This window comes from Cyanistes caeruleus, chromosome 3 (genome assembly GCF_971803275.1).
Source record: "Cyanistes caeruleus chromosome 3, bCyaCae1.hap1.1, whole genome shotgun sequence".
Taxonomy (NCBI): Eukaryota; Metazoa; Chordata; class Aves; order Passeriformes; family Paridae; genus Cyanistes; species Cyanistes caeruleus.
Window position 1 is genome coordinate 98058712 of NC_141703.1, and position 18347 is coordinate 98077058.

General features: G+C 40.9%; 1 protein-coding gene across 21 annotated transcripts in view; it reads right to left on the reverse strand.

The window, feature by feature from the left end:
* The window catches only part of LOC111940482 (uncharacterized), a 193288-nt gene extending 176750 nt beyond the window's left edge, over nt 1–16538 (reverse strand). For 14 of the 21 annotated variants that reach the window (XR_015285098.1, XR_015285094.1, XR_015285091.1 and 11 more), the window contains exons 1-2: nt 16430–16521; nt 15795–15860 (exon numbers count right to left, since the gene is read on the reverse strand). The gene's annotated coding sequence lies outside the window, so the exon portion shown is untranslated. Of the gene's footprint in view, nt 1–155; nt 224–2062; nt 2183–13348; nt 13658–14436; nt 14544–15794; nt 15861–16055 lie in introns of those variants that run through there. The other 7 variants (XR_015285107.1, XR_015285105.1, XR_015285106.1 and 4 more) reach the window with 6 other exon arrangements.
* Between the last annotated feature and the right edge of the window lie 1809 nt (nt 16539–18347).

Consider the following 18347-nt stretch of genomic DNA (forward strand, 5'->3'; position numbering starts at 1 on the left):
TCCAATTTTTAAGCTGCTAAAAAAAAAAAAAAAGAAGAGAACATGTGGTTAATGTGAATACAGTTGGTTCATATGCAAATATGCAAAATATGCAAAAATATGCAGAATATGCAAGAGCCAATGGCTGGCCAGAAAATCTTGGGCTTATAAAATACCTGAAAACAGTCTGAACTTGCTTCCCTTTCTCTGCATCTGGATTATCACAGCATCTGAAGTGATGAAGCTATAAGCAGAAACATTACAAAAAATGTTTTGTACTTTTGTGGGTTTTTTTCTCTACAGAAGCAGAGACCACAGCAGAAGACCTCTGTTTGGTGCATGAGTACATCAGCTCTACCTCAAATACTGCTGGGACTTTTTCCCAGGTGAATAGTGGCTACTTCAGTTTCCAAAACATGGGTACGATAATGTCCAAATTGTTCTATATAGGATTTCTAGATAGCATCCACCTCAAAAGCTGAGTTTGTCAATTACAACTACAAATGTCTCTGAAAATTTGGGTTGCTTTGTTTACTCAGTCCTTAGAAAAAAGTGACAGTCTCTTCTGGAAATAAATAAATAAATAAACCACTTCAATTTGCAAGATTTCTAGTTTCCAGCAGCCCTATAACAATTTCTATATAAGGTACTTGAAGAAGAAGACTGAAGCTTCATATTACTTTAAAAACCTTCAAGAGTTTCCAAAATCATTTCAGCAGGATGTTGAGCTGGCAAAGAACAGGAGTCCCTGTCACACAGGGACAGTACAAACAGTTACTCAGGATTGTGCATATCAATATCTGACAGCTGAGTACTTAAATGTGAAACCAAACCTGAAACAAAAAGCAGCTATAAGGATTAATTCTCTAATGCAAAATCCACAGTGTGGATTTTTGTGTTCCAGCCACTGCCAGCAGCCTTGTTTATCTAAACTTTACCTTATTTTTTAAATGAAGTGTCACAAATGGCATACAGTTCTCAAGACCATTCTAAAGTGGAAGATTACATCTCAATTACAAAAATTACGTCCACACAGACAAAGGTGTCTTGGGGCCAATAAACCAATTGCTTTTGTCTATAAAATGTAGTTGTGAGTATAACAATGTTGCCTAGGGACAGACCTTTGTCCTTGGTCGACTCTTAATTTGTCACCACAGAGGGCAGACACAGAGTACAACCAGCAGCCAAGTCTCACCCAAAGAACAAGCAGCACCAACAAACAGCACTTTCAGAAATGGAAATGAGAGCATAATATTTTTGTCATTTACTACTGTAGCTAAATATCATAATTCATAGGTCCAGCCATATTAATTTAATTTCCTGATTCTACATTATGAAGACCTAACTTAACACCTAGCAGCACTGATTTCCACACCTTAATTATATGATTCCATCGTAAGCTTTTCTGCTTCTGACCAATTTTAGCAGAAATTTCCTTTTTTTGTTACGTCAATATCTTCTGATATTTGGGTTCCTGAATAAATAATATTCTTCTGTTCAAGCAATCTACATGGTATACTCTACATAGTGATTATTTTTGCAACAGATTTGAAGGTGTTATTCAGGTCAACAACTGACAATGACAAGAGATAATAAAAACAGTTCTACTCAACATTTCAAACACTTCTTCACCAACACATCAGTATTTTAAAATTAAGTAAATAATATATTCATGCTGCTGCTTGTTAGGATGAAAGACTTTTAATGATCATCTACACTAACAGCAATTCATATTTCCTTGTTCAGGCCCTATCTTTTGGTACTGCGATAAACATTGTGAGCAGCTAAATTGTGCGTAGGTTACTTTACACTGGGTATCCAAAAAAATAAGAAAGAAAAAATTGTAACTGCTTAAACCCCAAGAATTATGCATACCTTTCAATCTGAGACTTCAAAGTTTTCAAATACTTAGGTAAATATTATAATTTTGATCATGTTGCAAAATTATTTTGCCCATGTCGTCTCCAAATTACAGCCAATGCCAAGGTCAGGTCTATTGAGAGATAACTATTCTTGGCAGCAATAACTTTTCCACTCAAACCAATAATTACAATCAAGTTTAGCACATCAGTAAAGCACTCACACAAGCAGACATTGGTCTCAACAGAGATTTCCAGCCACTGGTGTTTATCATCATCATCAGGTGAGGTAGGTGTTTGCCCAAAAGCTCCTCTCCCATCATGCTTTATTCCCTGTGATTTGACTAAAAGCAGAAAGAGAGCAATTCTGAACTATGTACTCACACAGTTGAGAAAAAAAAAAAAAAAAGAAAATCTCAGCTGGGAGGCAGCAAAAGCAGTCTTGCCTTCCAGCCAAGTCCTGGACTTCTCCTCATTCTCTCCTTGGCTGAAGGAGAGCAGCAAGCAACATCATTCTCAGCTGAAAGAAGGCAAAGGTTTCCTTTGCTGCCCAGTAAAAGGGCAGGAGACTAACCAGTCATGCAACCTGACTTTGATTACATCAGGACAGCAGCAGGTACAGGGCTGACAGTAGCCCCTGCCCACAGCTGCAATTCACCATTCTGTCAGTACTGCTCATGAAAATGGATGTCACTTTTAGGTCTTGGATTTCAAACCACAAGCCAGCAGCTCAGCTTCAGCTCAAAAGAGTAATGACAGCTAAGGTAAGCAAGCTGGGGCCCAAGCTGAAACTATACATTAGGTTCAAAATGCATCTTGGATTTTACCCCTTCCTTCCGAGGAGTGCAAAGCCCAGTGATCACTACATGAAATTTTCCACTGTTTTGTTTGTTTTCCACTTAACACTGTTTTGTGTTAAGGACACAAAACCCACCTTACCTGGCCAGAGCCATGGGGAGCCTTGGCCAGTGGGAGGAGGACACATGATACTCAACACTGCCTAGAGTCCATCACTCTGGTGCTCCCCTACCACCTACAAGAAATGGATTATGAATGCTAAAATGTATCCCTACCTATCCTCTATCTGTTTATGGACCAGTCATCCCTCACAGTTTGTCCATCTTTTTTTGCATCTGTTCACATGTGTCCACCTCCACAACATCCAGAAGTCCACTATGCACAGTATTGAAGCATACTTATCTGTTTCAAATCTATTTCAATTCATTTCCCAGCTCTTCTGTGGTAAGATTTGCTGAATAGCAGTTCTCTTGCCTTCACCAATTTTATAAACCTCAATCATAGCCCACCACAGACATCTCTGCTGCAAACTGGAGTCACAGATTTTTCTGTCTCAGCTACTGCATTCCCTTTGTCATTTTGACTAGTTACAAGAGCAGCAATTAAATCTCCTGTGCCTGCCTTGAGATGCAGAAGCCAGGACAGCACATTACATCCAACTTCTGTTAGTATTCCTCTGTAACTGCCTCTAGTATTCAGCACTATTGGGAAGAGTACTTTGGAAATAGGACTGTAATTCATGCCAGCACAGGATGGAGTAAGTCCCTGATATGGTTTTAAAATATTTATTTTAAATAGTCCCAAACTGTGCCTAGTCCTCACTTTTGAAAACATACGCCACATGTCCTATGCATTTAAACCATCTTATCCTAACAAGGCATAATTCTTATATTTTTACTCTTTAGAAGCTTCAAAAAATATAGAATTCCCTTTTCAAAATGAAATCGACCTCCCTGTTTTTCAAGCAAATTCCATCTTCAACGGTTGTCTTTTATACAGCTGATTGAATCAAATTCAAACAATTAAGAATCCTATAATCAATGTCTCTCTACTAACTGAAGTATAACTACATCTATATAAAATGTCTATAAGATAAACCTTGCTTGATCCAGATTAGGAAAAAAAGAATCCTCTAAAGTAATGCTTCACCTTTTGGTGAATTAACAGAACTGATTTACTGTTGTTCCTAAGCCTGAAAGACAATAAGACAAACTTGGATCCTAGAGTATCAGTTATGTGTAAAAGAGACTCCAAAACAGAACCAAAAATTACTCAACCTCCCTAAGCCCATACATCAAAAACTCAAGATAACCTTTTAATTTCTCCAAAGAGTTGCACTCTCAGTCTTTGGCACAAGAATCAGGACTCCATGCTAAGCCAGAAATGCACATAACTTTTAACAGGTATTAGCAGTGTGATTTCCCAAAAAAAAAAAACCAACCCAATCTTCTTTGTTGTGGTCATTGCTTTTATGTCCGTTTTAAACTTGACTAAAATCCGTGATTACAAAAGATATTAGAGCATTTGCTACCCTGATCTTTTACAAAGAGGAATAGTTAAATGATACTGGATGGCACCTGGCAGCACCAGGCTGTGGTGGAGCTGAAGAAAGAATATGCAGCATGAAGATAGAAAGGAAGAAAAGACAAGGAAAGAGAAAAGGAAAGAAAAAGAAGGGCAGAGGTTCACAGCCTTCTTTTCAGTTTGCCTTTTATCTGAACATCTATCTGGAGTAAGGGAATATTAATTCATTTTCATGAATGCACACTGGAATGGGTGGTGCAGACAAGCTGTGGATACCCCATCCCTGGAGTGTTTAAGGCTGTATGAGACGGAGCTCTGAAGAACCTGGTCTAGTGAATCATGCCTCTGACAGGTGGGTTGAAACTAAATGATATGCAAGGTCCCTTCAAACCCTAACCACCCTGTGATTTTATGTAGAATTCTCCTTTCTCTTTCCTATGTTAGTTAAAAAAAAAAACAAAAAAACAACAAACCAATAATTTTTACACTGTAGTCATATTTGGTTACATCATTTTTTTAAAAGGGTTTAGAAGCCAGCGAGTTACAGTGAGTCTCACGCATCTGTCAGAGCTGAACTCCAGAATTATGTACATTGGGTGGCCTTCAAACTGTTCAAGGTTTCCTTTTTTGTCAGCTCACACAGCATGCTATTTCCTTCTGCAGAAAATAAATTTGGGTGCTCGTTGCTCTGCAAGATATATTCCTTGTTCTCCTGAATATCGGTAAGAACACAACCAGGTGGAGAAGCCTTTATCCCACTCTGAAGAACAACTCATGAATATTCAATCACTTCTGATATGACTTCAAGGTGAGGAGTAGCATTTACTTTAGAAAGTAAATAATTATCATTAGTTTTCAGACCTGTCCTAGTAAACAGATTAACCATATAATGTCTGGGAGTAAAAGCAGAAGAGCTTTGAACCTTCCTTTATCTCTGCCACATCTCTCCCTTTCCAGTGTGAGGTGTGCCTGACCTAGAAATAGATTTTATTTAGCAGATGGAGACTAAAAGTCTTTGTGTGGCACAGGTGAAGAAGCAGAAGAGAATGTCAAACAGAAAAGCTTCATTTGGTCACTCACTAGGAAAAAAGCTCAGCCTCTTGAATTCTTATCATTCAGAGATGGCCTGTGGGTATGTTGCTTCTTTTTAAATCTTTTATTTTTGTAGCTTTCAACATCCTTTTCCCTTTCAGATAATAAAAAAATAAAATAAAATAAAAAAAATAAAATAAAATCTCAGAGTGATGGAGATCCCTCAGGATACAAATATATTTGACATTTGTGATAGAGAGGCACAGCCTTGAAAATGGACCAGAATGAATGAATCAGTCAGTAGTCATTAAAAGCCTTGAGCACACACATCTGAAGAGAATTCTAAAAACCAGCATTAGAAAAAGCAATGTTAAACCTTCCAGTAATGAAGCAAACAAAACCTTCCATAAAACCCTATCCAAAAGAGGGATAAATTTTAACAATCAAGGAATGGAATTAGACCACACTGTTTCTTCAGTTAAGCCACTAGTTCATTCAGCACCATCTTTTTATTTGTCTTATATCATGAAACAATTGAATCCTCAGAATCTGAAGATGTCGCTTTATTCTAAAATACCAGTTAAATCAGAATGCTTTATTTCCTAAATGGATGAAAGTTCAATTTTTGTGCGTCTCCAAGTAACTGTTCATTCAATTTTCACAGAGCCTATGTTTGTACTTTTGCCAGTAGATTTCAGCCATACCCTATCAACAGACTAGCAAATGCAGAAGTTCACAATTTCACAAACACACACATTTGCAAAGCACCATAGTTACCGCATTTTTGGTTTGATATAAACTCTAGCAGAAGGTTAATGTAGGATGGACTCCCAAAAAGCAAAGCTTAAAGACAGATTTGAAGTAGGAGGAGCTGTTGATCACATATGCCTGTTAACAGATTTTATTCTTTTAAGCAGTGGCAGAGGGTAAGAAAAGAATGAAAGCATTAAAAACTATTGTGAGAAAACTTAGAAACAGGATATTTTCTCTCCAGATCTTTCTTATTTCCATGATATTGCAAACAAAAATATGAAATACAGCTTCCTTGCTTCATAAATATAGGCATGTGGAAAAAACAAACAAATGTAATTTACACTACTATATAAATATCATAATGTGCATCATCTTCTTTCAGCTGGAAGAAGAAAACAAGTATACAGAATATCCTAACTTGGAAGAGATCCCCAGGGATCATCGAGTCACACTCCTGGCTACCCATAGAGTAATTTAAAAGTTAAACCTTGTGTTTAAGAGCATTGCCCAAACACTTCTGAATATCAACAGGTTTACAGCATTGATCACTTCCCTAGGGAGATTGTTCCAGTGCTTAGCAGCCTCTCAGTGGTCAGAGTATCCCATGTGAACTTCCCCCAGTGCAGTGCTGCCATTTCATCCCCAGACATCAGAGGGGAGATATGGCCACTTCCCCCTCTGCTCCTGCCCCAGGGTAGGGTTGGCCCTTTATACCCACCGGGGCACACTGTTGACTCATACTGATCTTACCATCAACCAAACCCCCGGATTTCTTCCTGCAGGGCAACATTCCAGCCCCTTGTCCCTGGTCTGTACACACATCCAGGATGATCCCACCCCAGATGCAGAACCTGGCACTGATGCTTGTTGCACATCGACACATCTAACATCGACTATTTTAGTACACTCTGCTTTATCTCCATTCTTATTTGTGAGCTAACCAATCTCTTCAAGTAGCACACCAATGTTTTATTGAGTCCTCTTTTTGCTGATAACATGATTAAAGCCTTTTTGTGACCCCACATCTTACTGCCCATTTTCAATTGCAATGGAGTTTTAAGCCATATGAATTTTCTGCCTGCAGTGGCAGTATCTCTGTGATCCTCCTGTGAAACTTGACCTGACTTCCAAAGCCCGTAAACTTTGATACACTGGAATTACCTGCTCCTGTGGTCTTAAATATTGACCAGCATTTTTGGACCCAAATTCCTTCAAAAGCAGATTCTGATGAGACCTTACTAACTGAATCCTTGAGCAGCCAACAGTTTGCTGTCCCAAAAGCCATGGATGTTTACTCTGCTAACAGAGCTTTTTCATATCACCACAGATTTTAAACTTTACCACTTTGTGATAGCTGGAGCCAAGACAGACACCAAACATCATTTCATCCACAGAACAACAACACTTCCAGCAGGGCGTTTTTGTTAATCAGCTCCCTTGGTACCTGTATCAAAAAGTAATATTCAAAGTGTTTCAGGAAAATCCTGAATTTTCAGGATGAAAAACCTTTTCAATGCCTACTGTATGATAGTCCCAGCTAATATCTGTGAAGTGAAAATTGCCCATAAGGACAGGAGTCACTGATGTAGTGATTTGCCTTAATTCCTTCAAGAATAATACATTGTTGTTACCTTGCTGGTAGAGGGACCTTTGGCAAACTCTGACAATATTTGTTTCATTAGTTTTTTCGCTGGTCCTTAGCCAGAAGTTCTCAGCCACATCACCTTTAGTTGTGAGTGCTGTGTAGTCATCCTTTACCTAGAGCACCCCTCCTCCTCCTTGCCTGCCCCACCTACCTCTCCCTGAGGAGCCTATGAACACCACAGCTTTTCATCACTGGACTCTTCCAGAGTCTCACTCATGACAGTGATGTCTTAGCTCTGGGACAGAGACAAAGCTATCATATCTTTTTGTTTGTCCCACATACTGCCTGCCTTCACATACAAACATGTATGTTTGCTCCAGTGTACTCATTTGCATTATGGTGCAGCACAAAAGCCCACACTAACACACCCTCATTCAGGATGCAGGCATTGATAGGCCACCTGTTTCTTTCATTGTCATTCCCTACAACTGGGAGGACAGAGGAAAATCTTACCTGCATTTCTAGTCCCTTTTCCAATCTAACCAAGGCCTTGAGCTCTCTTTTGATAACCTTTGGACTTCTAACTACAACTTCATTGGTACATGCATGTAAAAGCATGTATCAGGCTAGGAAGTCTCCTGTTAATATCTTTAACACAAGTGCCAGAGAAGCTGCAAGCTTCTCTTAAAGGTAGGTTTGGTCAATAGATCAGACCTGATGGTCCTCTCATAAATTTACACTTGTTTCTTCAGGGAGGCAATCTTGATGGGGGTGTCAAGAAAACTTGTCTGTCCAGTAACCCAGGACCACTTGCACCATCTGAGATGGAATTAAAACCCCTTCACAGCTCCACACCCCACACTCACAGTCAGACCAGGCTTTCTCACCAATTTGACTGTAGGTTTCCCATAGTGGAATCTCAAAGATCCTTCAAATAATTTAATCTTGGTACAATAACTAAATAACAACATAACTCAAACATTTTGGGTGGCTCTGAGGAGGGACATTAAACAATTGCAACCCTGTTTTTCATACCCTTGCAGTCCAAGTGCATGGGATTGTCAGCTCCTGCCATGTCTCTGAGTGTCCCCTCAGCTGGCTGGTGCCACACTGTGGCTCTCACCACAGCCTGCAAATGGATCTCCTTGCACTGAATATATTTCTCAACAAGGGAAATAAGCCAACTTGACTGTGATGACGCCTCAAGAAGGTGTTCTTCAACCAGATTATATCCCAGTCCATCCAACTGCAGAGCCTGATAGCTGTTGAGTAACATGGAGAGGCAAGGAGACAAAGAAAAGGTTCTCTCCCTGGCCCCAGTAGAGACTGATTTCCTTTTACCTCAGTTCCTCAAGTCAGTGCCTTCTACCTGGAGAGAGAGTACAAGATACTCCTTTTCAGGTGTTGTACCTAGTTAACATTTTTGTTCCAGAGAGGACAGTAGGGTTCCCTCAGTCAGCCCCCTTCTCAGACTCACAGATGCTCCTCAACCTGTCTACTGCATCCCAAAGCTCAGTCAACAAGCAGAGCAGCTCTTCTACCTGTGTACACCTCCCACAGACATTGTCATTGTTGATCTCAGACAAATACCCCAGGCACATCATGCATCTGGAAGTCTAGAGAGCTGCATGCTCCCCTGGGAACTCTTTCTGGGTCTCTTCCTCAGTCCCAGTATGCACTAATAGCACAGGGGGACACAGAGGACATGGCTGCATGTTACCAGTGCTCAAGACCCCTGCAGGGCATTATGGCTGGTGATGGATGGTCTGGTTGGCAAAGCTGCTGTTTCCTGGTGTCTTGGCTCTCTCCAACAGCTGTCTGCCCTTGCTGCCACCTGGTCCTTCCCCACACACAGCCTGGTGGCCTCAGTCACCCAGGAGCTCCATCAGGCAGTCACAGGTTCATTGCAGCCCTGATGCTCTTTTCAGCACAGAACAAGCTGCTACCACTGCTGGCACTGCTGCTATTACCTTCCTCCTGGCACAAAGAGAGGGCTGCATCACCTTCCTGGGGTTTTGACCATGTATTGAAAACAGATTAAAAGCCCCTACAAGTGGCTGAAATGGAACAGTGTAAGGACACTGTTCCCTCATCTGTAACTCAGAATTAATTCAACTGTGCTAATTTGCTGCGAGTCAATAAGTGTCCAATGAACAAGGGAAAAAGTACTGAGCAGCCAGTGCTGTTCCTTGTACCAACCAGGGGCCTCAAAGTGAGGAAAAGTTTCCTTCTAGTTTATACCTGCTGCCTCTGTCATGACTCACAATGGCCAGATAATCTTGGAAAGCAAGATAGACAAATGAGAAGAAAATCAAAATCAAGACTGTGACATGGGCAGCTGATTTGCCCAAAATTTAAGCCAAGATGAATATGCAATTCTAAAAGTAATGCTATACATTAATTTTTAAAACTGATGGAACCCTTGTTCTCATGCCTTGGAAGTTAGCTGCTGGACATATGGAGGGTTTGCAAGTGTCAGGACTACACACAGATAAGCCTAGTTAATAAAATCCAAGCCTATTGAATGGGGGTACACACACCACAGCTTTAAGACATAAAAACCCAAAAAAAAATCCACAAGCCACTCATATTTGGCAAGTTTTTCAGGAGCTGACATTCAACTATGAACTAAGACCTAAAAAGGTATTAGAAAATATAAACCTAGTAGTTTACACATAGGTAGTAAAATGAATTTTGATTTTTTTTTAGCTTATGAACAAAAGTAATACTAACTAGAAAGCTTCAAATCAGATTGCTGCAGCAGCCACTTGAAACCTCTTCTACACAGGGACACTTGATTTGGCATGGCCTGGTTTTTTGGTAGCGTGAGAGGGTCACAGAAGCGGTTTCTGTGAGAAGCTGCTAGAAGCTTCCACCATGTCCAACAGAGCCAGTCTCTAATGACTCTGAAGATGGACATGCTGATGGCCCAATTGGAGGGGCTGGTAACACCTCTGTGATGATATATCTAAGGGGAAAATCAAAACAATGCACACACAGTTTTTTCCAGGGATGGGAAGATGCTGTAGTGGCTGCCACCATGCCACCAGCATGGCCCACAGCAAGCCTTGCCTGCCTGGCTGTCCCTGGCCAGCTGTGCTGCAGGCAGAAGGGCAGGGGCAGCAGCAGCAGCTTCTCCTTCCCAGCGCCCTGCATGAGGAGAGGCGTTAAACAGCGTCAATGCCGTGGTGGCTGCCACTGCCCAAGCGGTGGAGACGGGGCCGCATGGCCGGCAGTGAAAATGTGGCGAGTGACTCCAGCACAGAGAGTTAGAGGGAGAGATTAACTCTCAGTGCTGAGGGATCCCGTAGGAATCTTTGAACTGGGGGAACTTGTTGACAATGGTACCTGTGAGCAGCAGTTTTTCTTCTAGTCAGAGCAGAGGAGGAAGTGAGGACACGTAAGAGTAAACATCATGGTAGCACTAAGGTCAGTGGGAAATAAAGAGGGAGAGGAGGTGCTCCAAGTGTCAGAGCCAAAATTCCTCAGCAGGCTGTGGTGAGGATCATGGTGAAACAAACTGTCCCCCTGCGGCCCATGAGGTCCACAGGGGATGCAGAGATCCGCTCGCTGTCCATGGGGAAAGTGCTGGAGCAGGTGGATGCCAAGGAAAACTGTGATCCAGTTGATGCCAAGGAAAGCTGTGATCCAGGGGGAGACCAAATGGAGAGAGAGGGCTCTTGCTTCCAGAGACAGAGAGAGAGCCCTTGCTGCCAAATTAGAGCAGCCTGTCCTTAGAGGACTGCACCCCATGGACGACTGACCCATGTCGTATCAGTTTTGGGAAGATTGCTCATGGGAGGGACTCATGTTGCAACAGTTTTGGCAGGACTGCTGCTTGTGAAATTAGAGCCACTCTGAAGAAGTTCTCAGAGAACTGTCTCCTGTGGGAGGGACCCCATGGCATAGCAGAGGAAAGCTTCCTCTCGCTGAGTGAACAGAAAAAGATCTAGGGTGACAAAATGACGATGAGCAAAATCCCCACACCATATCTCCCCACACTGTCAGCAGGAAAGAGGAAGGGGCTGGGAGGAAAACAGGTGTTTTAAAGGCTTATTTTACTCCTCTGGCTCTGTTAATAATAAATTAAATTTATACTGTTTTTCCCTTAGAGTGTTTTTTCCTGGTCCTCATCTCAACTCACGAGTCCATTGTTTATTTTTTTATCCTCTCCTCTGCCCAGCTGAGAGCAAGAAAGGGTGAGCGAACAACTTTCACAGGTGCCTGGTGTTTGGCCAATATCAAACCACAACAGACACGTACCTTAAATAAGTAGAAAAAATGCATGTCTATTTCCAAGTGAAAAAAACATCACAGAAGTCAGTGCTTGCATTATCTTGGACCTTGAAAAACCCAGTCATACATATTTTGACAACAAACAAACCCAAAATAGCACCAAATCCCTTTCTGATCCTTACCTACCAAAACCACACACAAAAGTAAAAAATGAGGAGCAACAAGTGCTCTTAATATAGCAATGCAATCATCCATACTCAGCCAAGAATTACTGCCTCTAAATTAAAAACCTTCTCAGACAGAGGGGCTGCGAGGAATGCTTAACTCCCCTTGGCTCACATCTTGCAATCCTTTCTCTGGAGTGCCCATGGCTGTGTGTCCCATTCCAGCCAGGCTTTGGAGTGACTGCACCTTGCTAGGTGCCATCAGAGAGGGGCAGAGGAAAGGCCTGCAGGGGTTTAGCTGCCAGGCAAAGGTAAGTGTGGGGACCAGAGCTCACGTGCTTTTGCAGCAGGGGTAAAAACCACATTTCCTTTGGGAATGGCATGTATGTAAACATTTACCAACAGGATGAGGTCATGCAATCGAGCTCAAAGCAAAGGGAGCAAGGTACCCAAATCAAAGTATGTCCAAGGCAAACACCGAAGCCTGGAAAAAGGCAGGGTGCAGTGAGTGAATCCCAGAGCTCTGTGCTCAAGCTCACTGTCCCTTATTCACTCAGGGGCACATTCACAGCTCAGAGACCTATTTTTCAGGCAACAATTTCAAAAACACAGCTTTTCATAGAAAATGACTGCACTCAGAAAAGTAAACACCTCAATCAGCCAGAAGGCCAGTAATTAATATTTGGAATAAATATTGGAAGTTATCAAGGCATCTTGTACAAATAGCATGAGCTGCATTTGCACATAGTTCTGGACAATTCAAGGTGCTGACAGGTAAGGTTATGTGTACTTCTGATGAGCTTAAAAAAATCCTACCCATCTCTTTCTCCCTGCCCATGTCTTTTGCTCCACTGAGGAGCTGCTGCCTAGGTTCTGCTGCCAGTTCCAGCCCCCAGAAAAAGTGAGAACAAGACTGGCAGGTGGGTTTGAGGCCGCAGGATCTTAAAAACATTCATCTCCCCTCAAACCCCTGGGTGTGGGTCTGTCTGCTAACCCCAAGGACACGGATTCCTCCGGGATGCTCAGCGCGGCCGCCAGCTCCTGCTGCGCCGCGCTTCCCGGCGGTTGCCATAGCACTGAAAGGCAAACCTAGCAACAGGCACACAAGCCTCCCAAGCACACAAGTCCAAACCACATTTTTTAAATAAATTAAATCATCCAGCCTTGCCTGCTACCCAAAAAGAAAGAGAAAAAAAAAGTACAGCATGTTTCAAGAAGCTGTTAAGAATGTGCCGTTTCTGTTCAGATGCACTAGAGAAAGGGTTTAATTACCGCTAAAATTAAACGATAAGTGCTGTGCAATGACACAATTAAAGAAGCTTGCAGGAAGATCTGCTTTTTAATACGCCTTTTGTAAATCTATGTATCTGTCAGTTATTGATGGTATAAGTAGTTATGTCAGGCATCAGAAGGCAAAATAAGAGTTTAGCTTTTATTTTAGACTTTTTTTCTTGCAACTCCCATTTCTTTGTGAAACAATGTGGTAATACAGCAGTTTATTTGTTTATTTTAGTATCACAATCAGAGATTATTTGTGCTTAGTAAAAATCAATCCCACTACAGCTCAGGATCTTGTGCCTATCGACATGATTATTCAATACATATTCTAAGTGTCTCCAGTGTCTTCAGAGGTGTATAAACTTTGCTTCCAAAATTCTCTGCCTCTTCAGCTTCAAAGTCTTGCATACTAATATTTTAGCTCTATGACACATTGTTAAAGAAACAGCCTATGGAGGAAGTTAAGAGCATAAAACATTGGATTTCTTTGAATTTCACACAGTTAAGTATATTCTACACAATAAAAATACAGCCATTTCATAAACAGGAAATAAAGTTCTATAAGCCAAAGAAACATGAAGGAGGATTGAAGAAACAGAGGAGCATCCTGCTGTTATTACCTACTCTACATTGAAGGCTTTTTCCCTGGCTCAGATTACTTTTTTCCTCAACAAAACATATTTACAGAAGGAACCCTTTGAGTAATCATTCTCTCCATCTGAAATCACAGCCTCTGAACTGTGTGAAGATCACTGGAGGAGTAATTCCAACAAAAGTGCCCTACCAGGTTTTGCACTCACTTCTTTAGTGAGATTCAGGCTGAATGAAGTGGTTCCACTCACTGCCTTTAGAAATTTCACTGGGATTGATTTGACTTGTTTATCTGTTATGAAAAATTACCTACATAAATAAAACACTTCTCATCCAAGAGCCAGAAGGGAACACACAATGTTGTACTGAGTCCCTAAGGAAGGCAATCTCATGTTCATCCTGACAAAATTTACCCACATATGAATCTGGGGAGAGAAGGTGAGCAAGAAGGGACAAATTTTCCAAATGCTAAGGAACAATGTTCCTTGGAGGAGAATGCAAAAGTTGGATGGACTATATCTATGTATCAACACCAAACAAAATACAATTATGTATTTTAGAGGTTTATCATTAAACTTTGAAACATGATTTCTTTTGCTCCTGCCTGCCCTCAGCATGGCCATGAGCCTCCCCTCACCTCCAAAGCAGGATGCTCAAAGGCTGATTAGAAGCTTTCTGAAGGTTGTAATTTTATTCAGTATCTTCCCTGATGAATGCTGACTGTTCACATTCATGTTGATATATCTGGAATCACAACTCATTAAATTGTTTCCATCTGCAATTGGTCTTTTCAGGGAAGGTGCTTGTGAATTAGAAACCCTTCCCCCTCACACACACTTACTACAGACAAATATTAGAATCAAGATAGTAACACTCATGGCAAGTCAAGTACACACAGAAATTATACCATCTGGCACAATTAGTCAGCCTGAGGGCTGGTTAATGAACTGTAATATACACAATCGAGCATGCATACTGAAGTTGCAATTCTTTATGATACCCATGGACATGTAAATTCAGCAGGGGACATAAGAAGCCTTTCTAGCATATAATTTATTTAGGTTTGTTGGGGTTTTTCTGTATGCACAAGAATTGGAATGAAAAGTTTTTCTCCAAGACATTTCTGTATACCTCTTGCTGTTTCTGCAGTAGTAAACAAATTAATTTTGGGGTTTATGTATGGTAAGAAACAGTAAGAGACATCTGGTTGAGACAGAGGTTTTGATAGCTTTGCACAAACACAGACACACAGAAAATAAATTTGGGGATTCCACCATCAAATTGTGATTTAAACATTGCTGTGCACCAAGAATGACAAGCATCACCATCCTCTGCACCTCATTCTTCTGTATACACTAATTAGCAGTGCCTGAGGAATCAGCTCTAATATGGTCATCCACCAAGAGGAGACAGAAGCTGTTAACTCCCCTCCACAGATACCATTGCAGGACCCCATCATCTGACTGCTAACTGAGAAAACTAGCATCTTAAATGTGTCACTTCATAGCTTCTCCTGCTAGCTCTGCTGTGGCAACGTTTTTGTTTAAATCCTCTTTTCTTCAGGGCTTCAGTACTCATCTGTACAGAGAACAGCACTGTATGTGCCACTGAGAGGTCATGACTCTTCATCAAAAATAAGAGTTAAAAAAGCCCCACACAGGTTTTAATAAATTAACCATGTACACAATTGTCCTACAGAATGGCACAAAATTAACTTTTGTATAGCCTCTGCTACAATGTGCACACATCTCTAAGCAAACATACATCTGTGCCAGAAAATCATTTTCATTAAACTCAATTTATATTTATATACATATAGGTACATTTTGTCCCAAACACAGGATTTACAATTATGTCATGCTTATGAAAAGTACTTATATTTCCTCAAAAGACACACAATTATTATGCAAACATTTCTGGCACCTGTGAGGTATCAAACACTTAACAACTAGGTGGGCAATGTTAAAAAGGAAGAGAATTCTCCTTGTGCCTTACCTAGTGCTTTCTCCACTGTACTGTGAGAATTTCCCCAAAAGACTTTTTTGTTTACAACAGGAGGAGCTGTGGAAAGAGAGTGAAAAACAAAACATAACATACTGGTCTATGAAAATTTGGGCTGGCAAAGCTAGAGGGCTGTGTCAGCACTTTTAATCTACAAGTACAGGTGAACATTTGTGCATGTATAGGTTGACAAAATAGATTAAAAGCTCTGCAAAGCAGCTATAAATAAACACCTTATCTACTTTTTCCACTTACCACAGTGCTATGTCCTTTATTTTCATCATTATTTAAATGTTATTGAGAAAGCTATGTTAAGTGAAGCTGGCCAGCATAAGAGAGGCTCTTTGGGTCAGTTTTTATTTCTCACTTAACAGAACACCTGTCTGAGAAAGCTTCTTCTTAACCTCCTGTCCTTGTCAGAGCAGAACTGACACAAAGTAGATCTTTAAGAAACTTCACCCCAGTCTTTTTATTGCACCCATAGGTGGTGTCTTAAAACTCATCTGACTCCACAGTGCACTTCTTCTTATTGTCCACTATCACACTACCTCTAAAGTCCATCAGTGGAAGCACTGTTTTGAGATGGCACCCCCAAAAATCCACAATACAGATAAAGCCCAAAGCAGTACCGGGGTGGCAGGTCAAATCTCAGCACTCATCTCAGTCCTGCTACAACAGCCAGCACATTCAGTGCCCCTGACAGCATGGCCAGCAGACTCCAGCTCAACCACCCCACCCACTCTTTTATAACTCCATCCTTACTGGACACAGCTGTGAGGACATAGCTGTTCCCACTCTTTGGTAATTAACACAGCTGCAATTCACCAGGGGCAAGACTACCTTCAGCGATATCCTTTTCCTCCCACAACCTCCCACAGAAGCCCTGTTTTTGGAAGCCCCAAAGGGCAAGAGTGCACCATCTTAATTAAAGGTTGAGGTTTATCTTCTGAAGAAGGAAGAAGAATTCATCATTAACCCGTACTTTGGCAAACAAAATCCCACTTTTATTTATTAAGTCCCCAGAAGGTTGTTCTTTGCAGGTAGCACTGGCTCCTAGCACGTGACTAAAAGGAAGGTGTACAGAAGATATATGCCCATATCATTAACCACTGCATTTATTTGAGGAGGAGAGTGGGCAATTATTCCATGCTCACCTCTACACATCAGCACTAGGAAGCTACCTCAGCCTAAAGACTACAGATCAGTTTCAGCCCTGCTCCCCTGGAGCTAAACTCTCTCATCCTTCAGCCCCAGCAGCTCAGATGGGCTCTCGGGGAGTGCTCCTGCTGACTTACTGTAAAACTTCCCTCTGTACTTAGAGCTCTGTAAATACATAATCAGTGCTTCTGCTGCTCTCTGTGTGCTCCCTAACACTGCCAAGGGAAATGTAAGTCTGCTCCATAGTAGACTAATGCATGGGTTATTTGTATTGACCAACTTAATGCAATTATTCATATTAGTACTCATAGGGAGTTGCAAGAGATGGGAAGGAAGAGATTGCCATGGACAAAATTCAGGACTAGCATGGGGATTCCATGTGTGACTTAAAATTAATTTGTATGAAAACCAGAAGCTGTTTCATTAATTCATTTACATGTTGAAGGTAGTGATGAGAAGTCTAAAAATTTAATTTTAAATAGGAATCTGTAACTTCAAGTGAAATTAGAACAGTCTTTTGAAAGACTGCTTAAAGATACGATTGAGTTATTCCAGAACTTTTGATAATAGCACATAATTCAGAACTTGCACTCTTCACAAAACTGCATTCATGCCTAATTTCTTGGACTAATCTAAATCTCAGTGTTTTAATTTCAGAGTGTCTGTCTTCACCATGTTCAGTTTTTCACTTCAGCATGCATTATTTTGAATACAAAAATGAAGAGATTTTTGAGTTAAAACTTTGAAAATCTCTCTGTCAAGAGAAAGTGTAAGTCTAGAATGCAAAGAATGAAAAATGAAGATTAAATCATTGTTTCCAAACAAAGGTACAAGTCTTCCATTCAATGTTTTTTGGGGTTTTTTTTTTGACAGTTTATATGCAACATTTATGCTGGCCTGGTAACACCACAACATGATGAAAGTCATACTCCACACTGCAATTCTTTCAAGGTGCCAGGAAATTGAAGTAGTCTAGGGATGATTACCAAGGACAAAACAGAACACTCCTCAATTGCCTTTCTTCCTCAGATGCAGAGGGGCACTCACATTTGCCAGAATGGCATTTACAACGTGAGACCTGGGGCTTGGTCCAGGTCCTTGTCACCTGGAAATCTGCTGCATTAATAGGAAACCATAGTTATGGTTTGAGATTACTGAACATTTCAGCAATAGGATTTGAAAAAAAGACATCCACTAAAGCTTAAAAGAAATCCATCTATTCTACAATATAAGTTAACTGAAGTTAATTACATGTAGTTTTATCTGGTATAAATGGATTTGTGATGAAGATAAAGTTCTACTGACAGAACTTTAAATCTTCTCTGACATGCTGTGTTTTGCCCTTCTGCTTTCTTTACTTCCCTTGTTCCAGTGCCAGTTCACAAATTC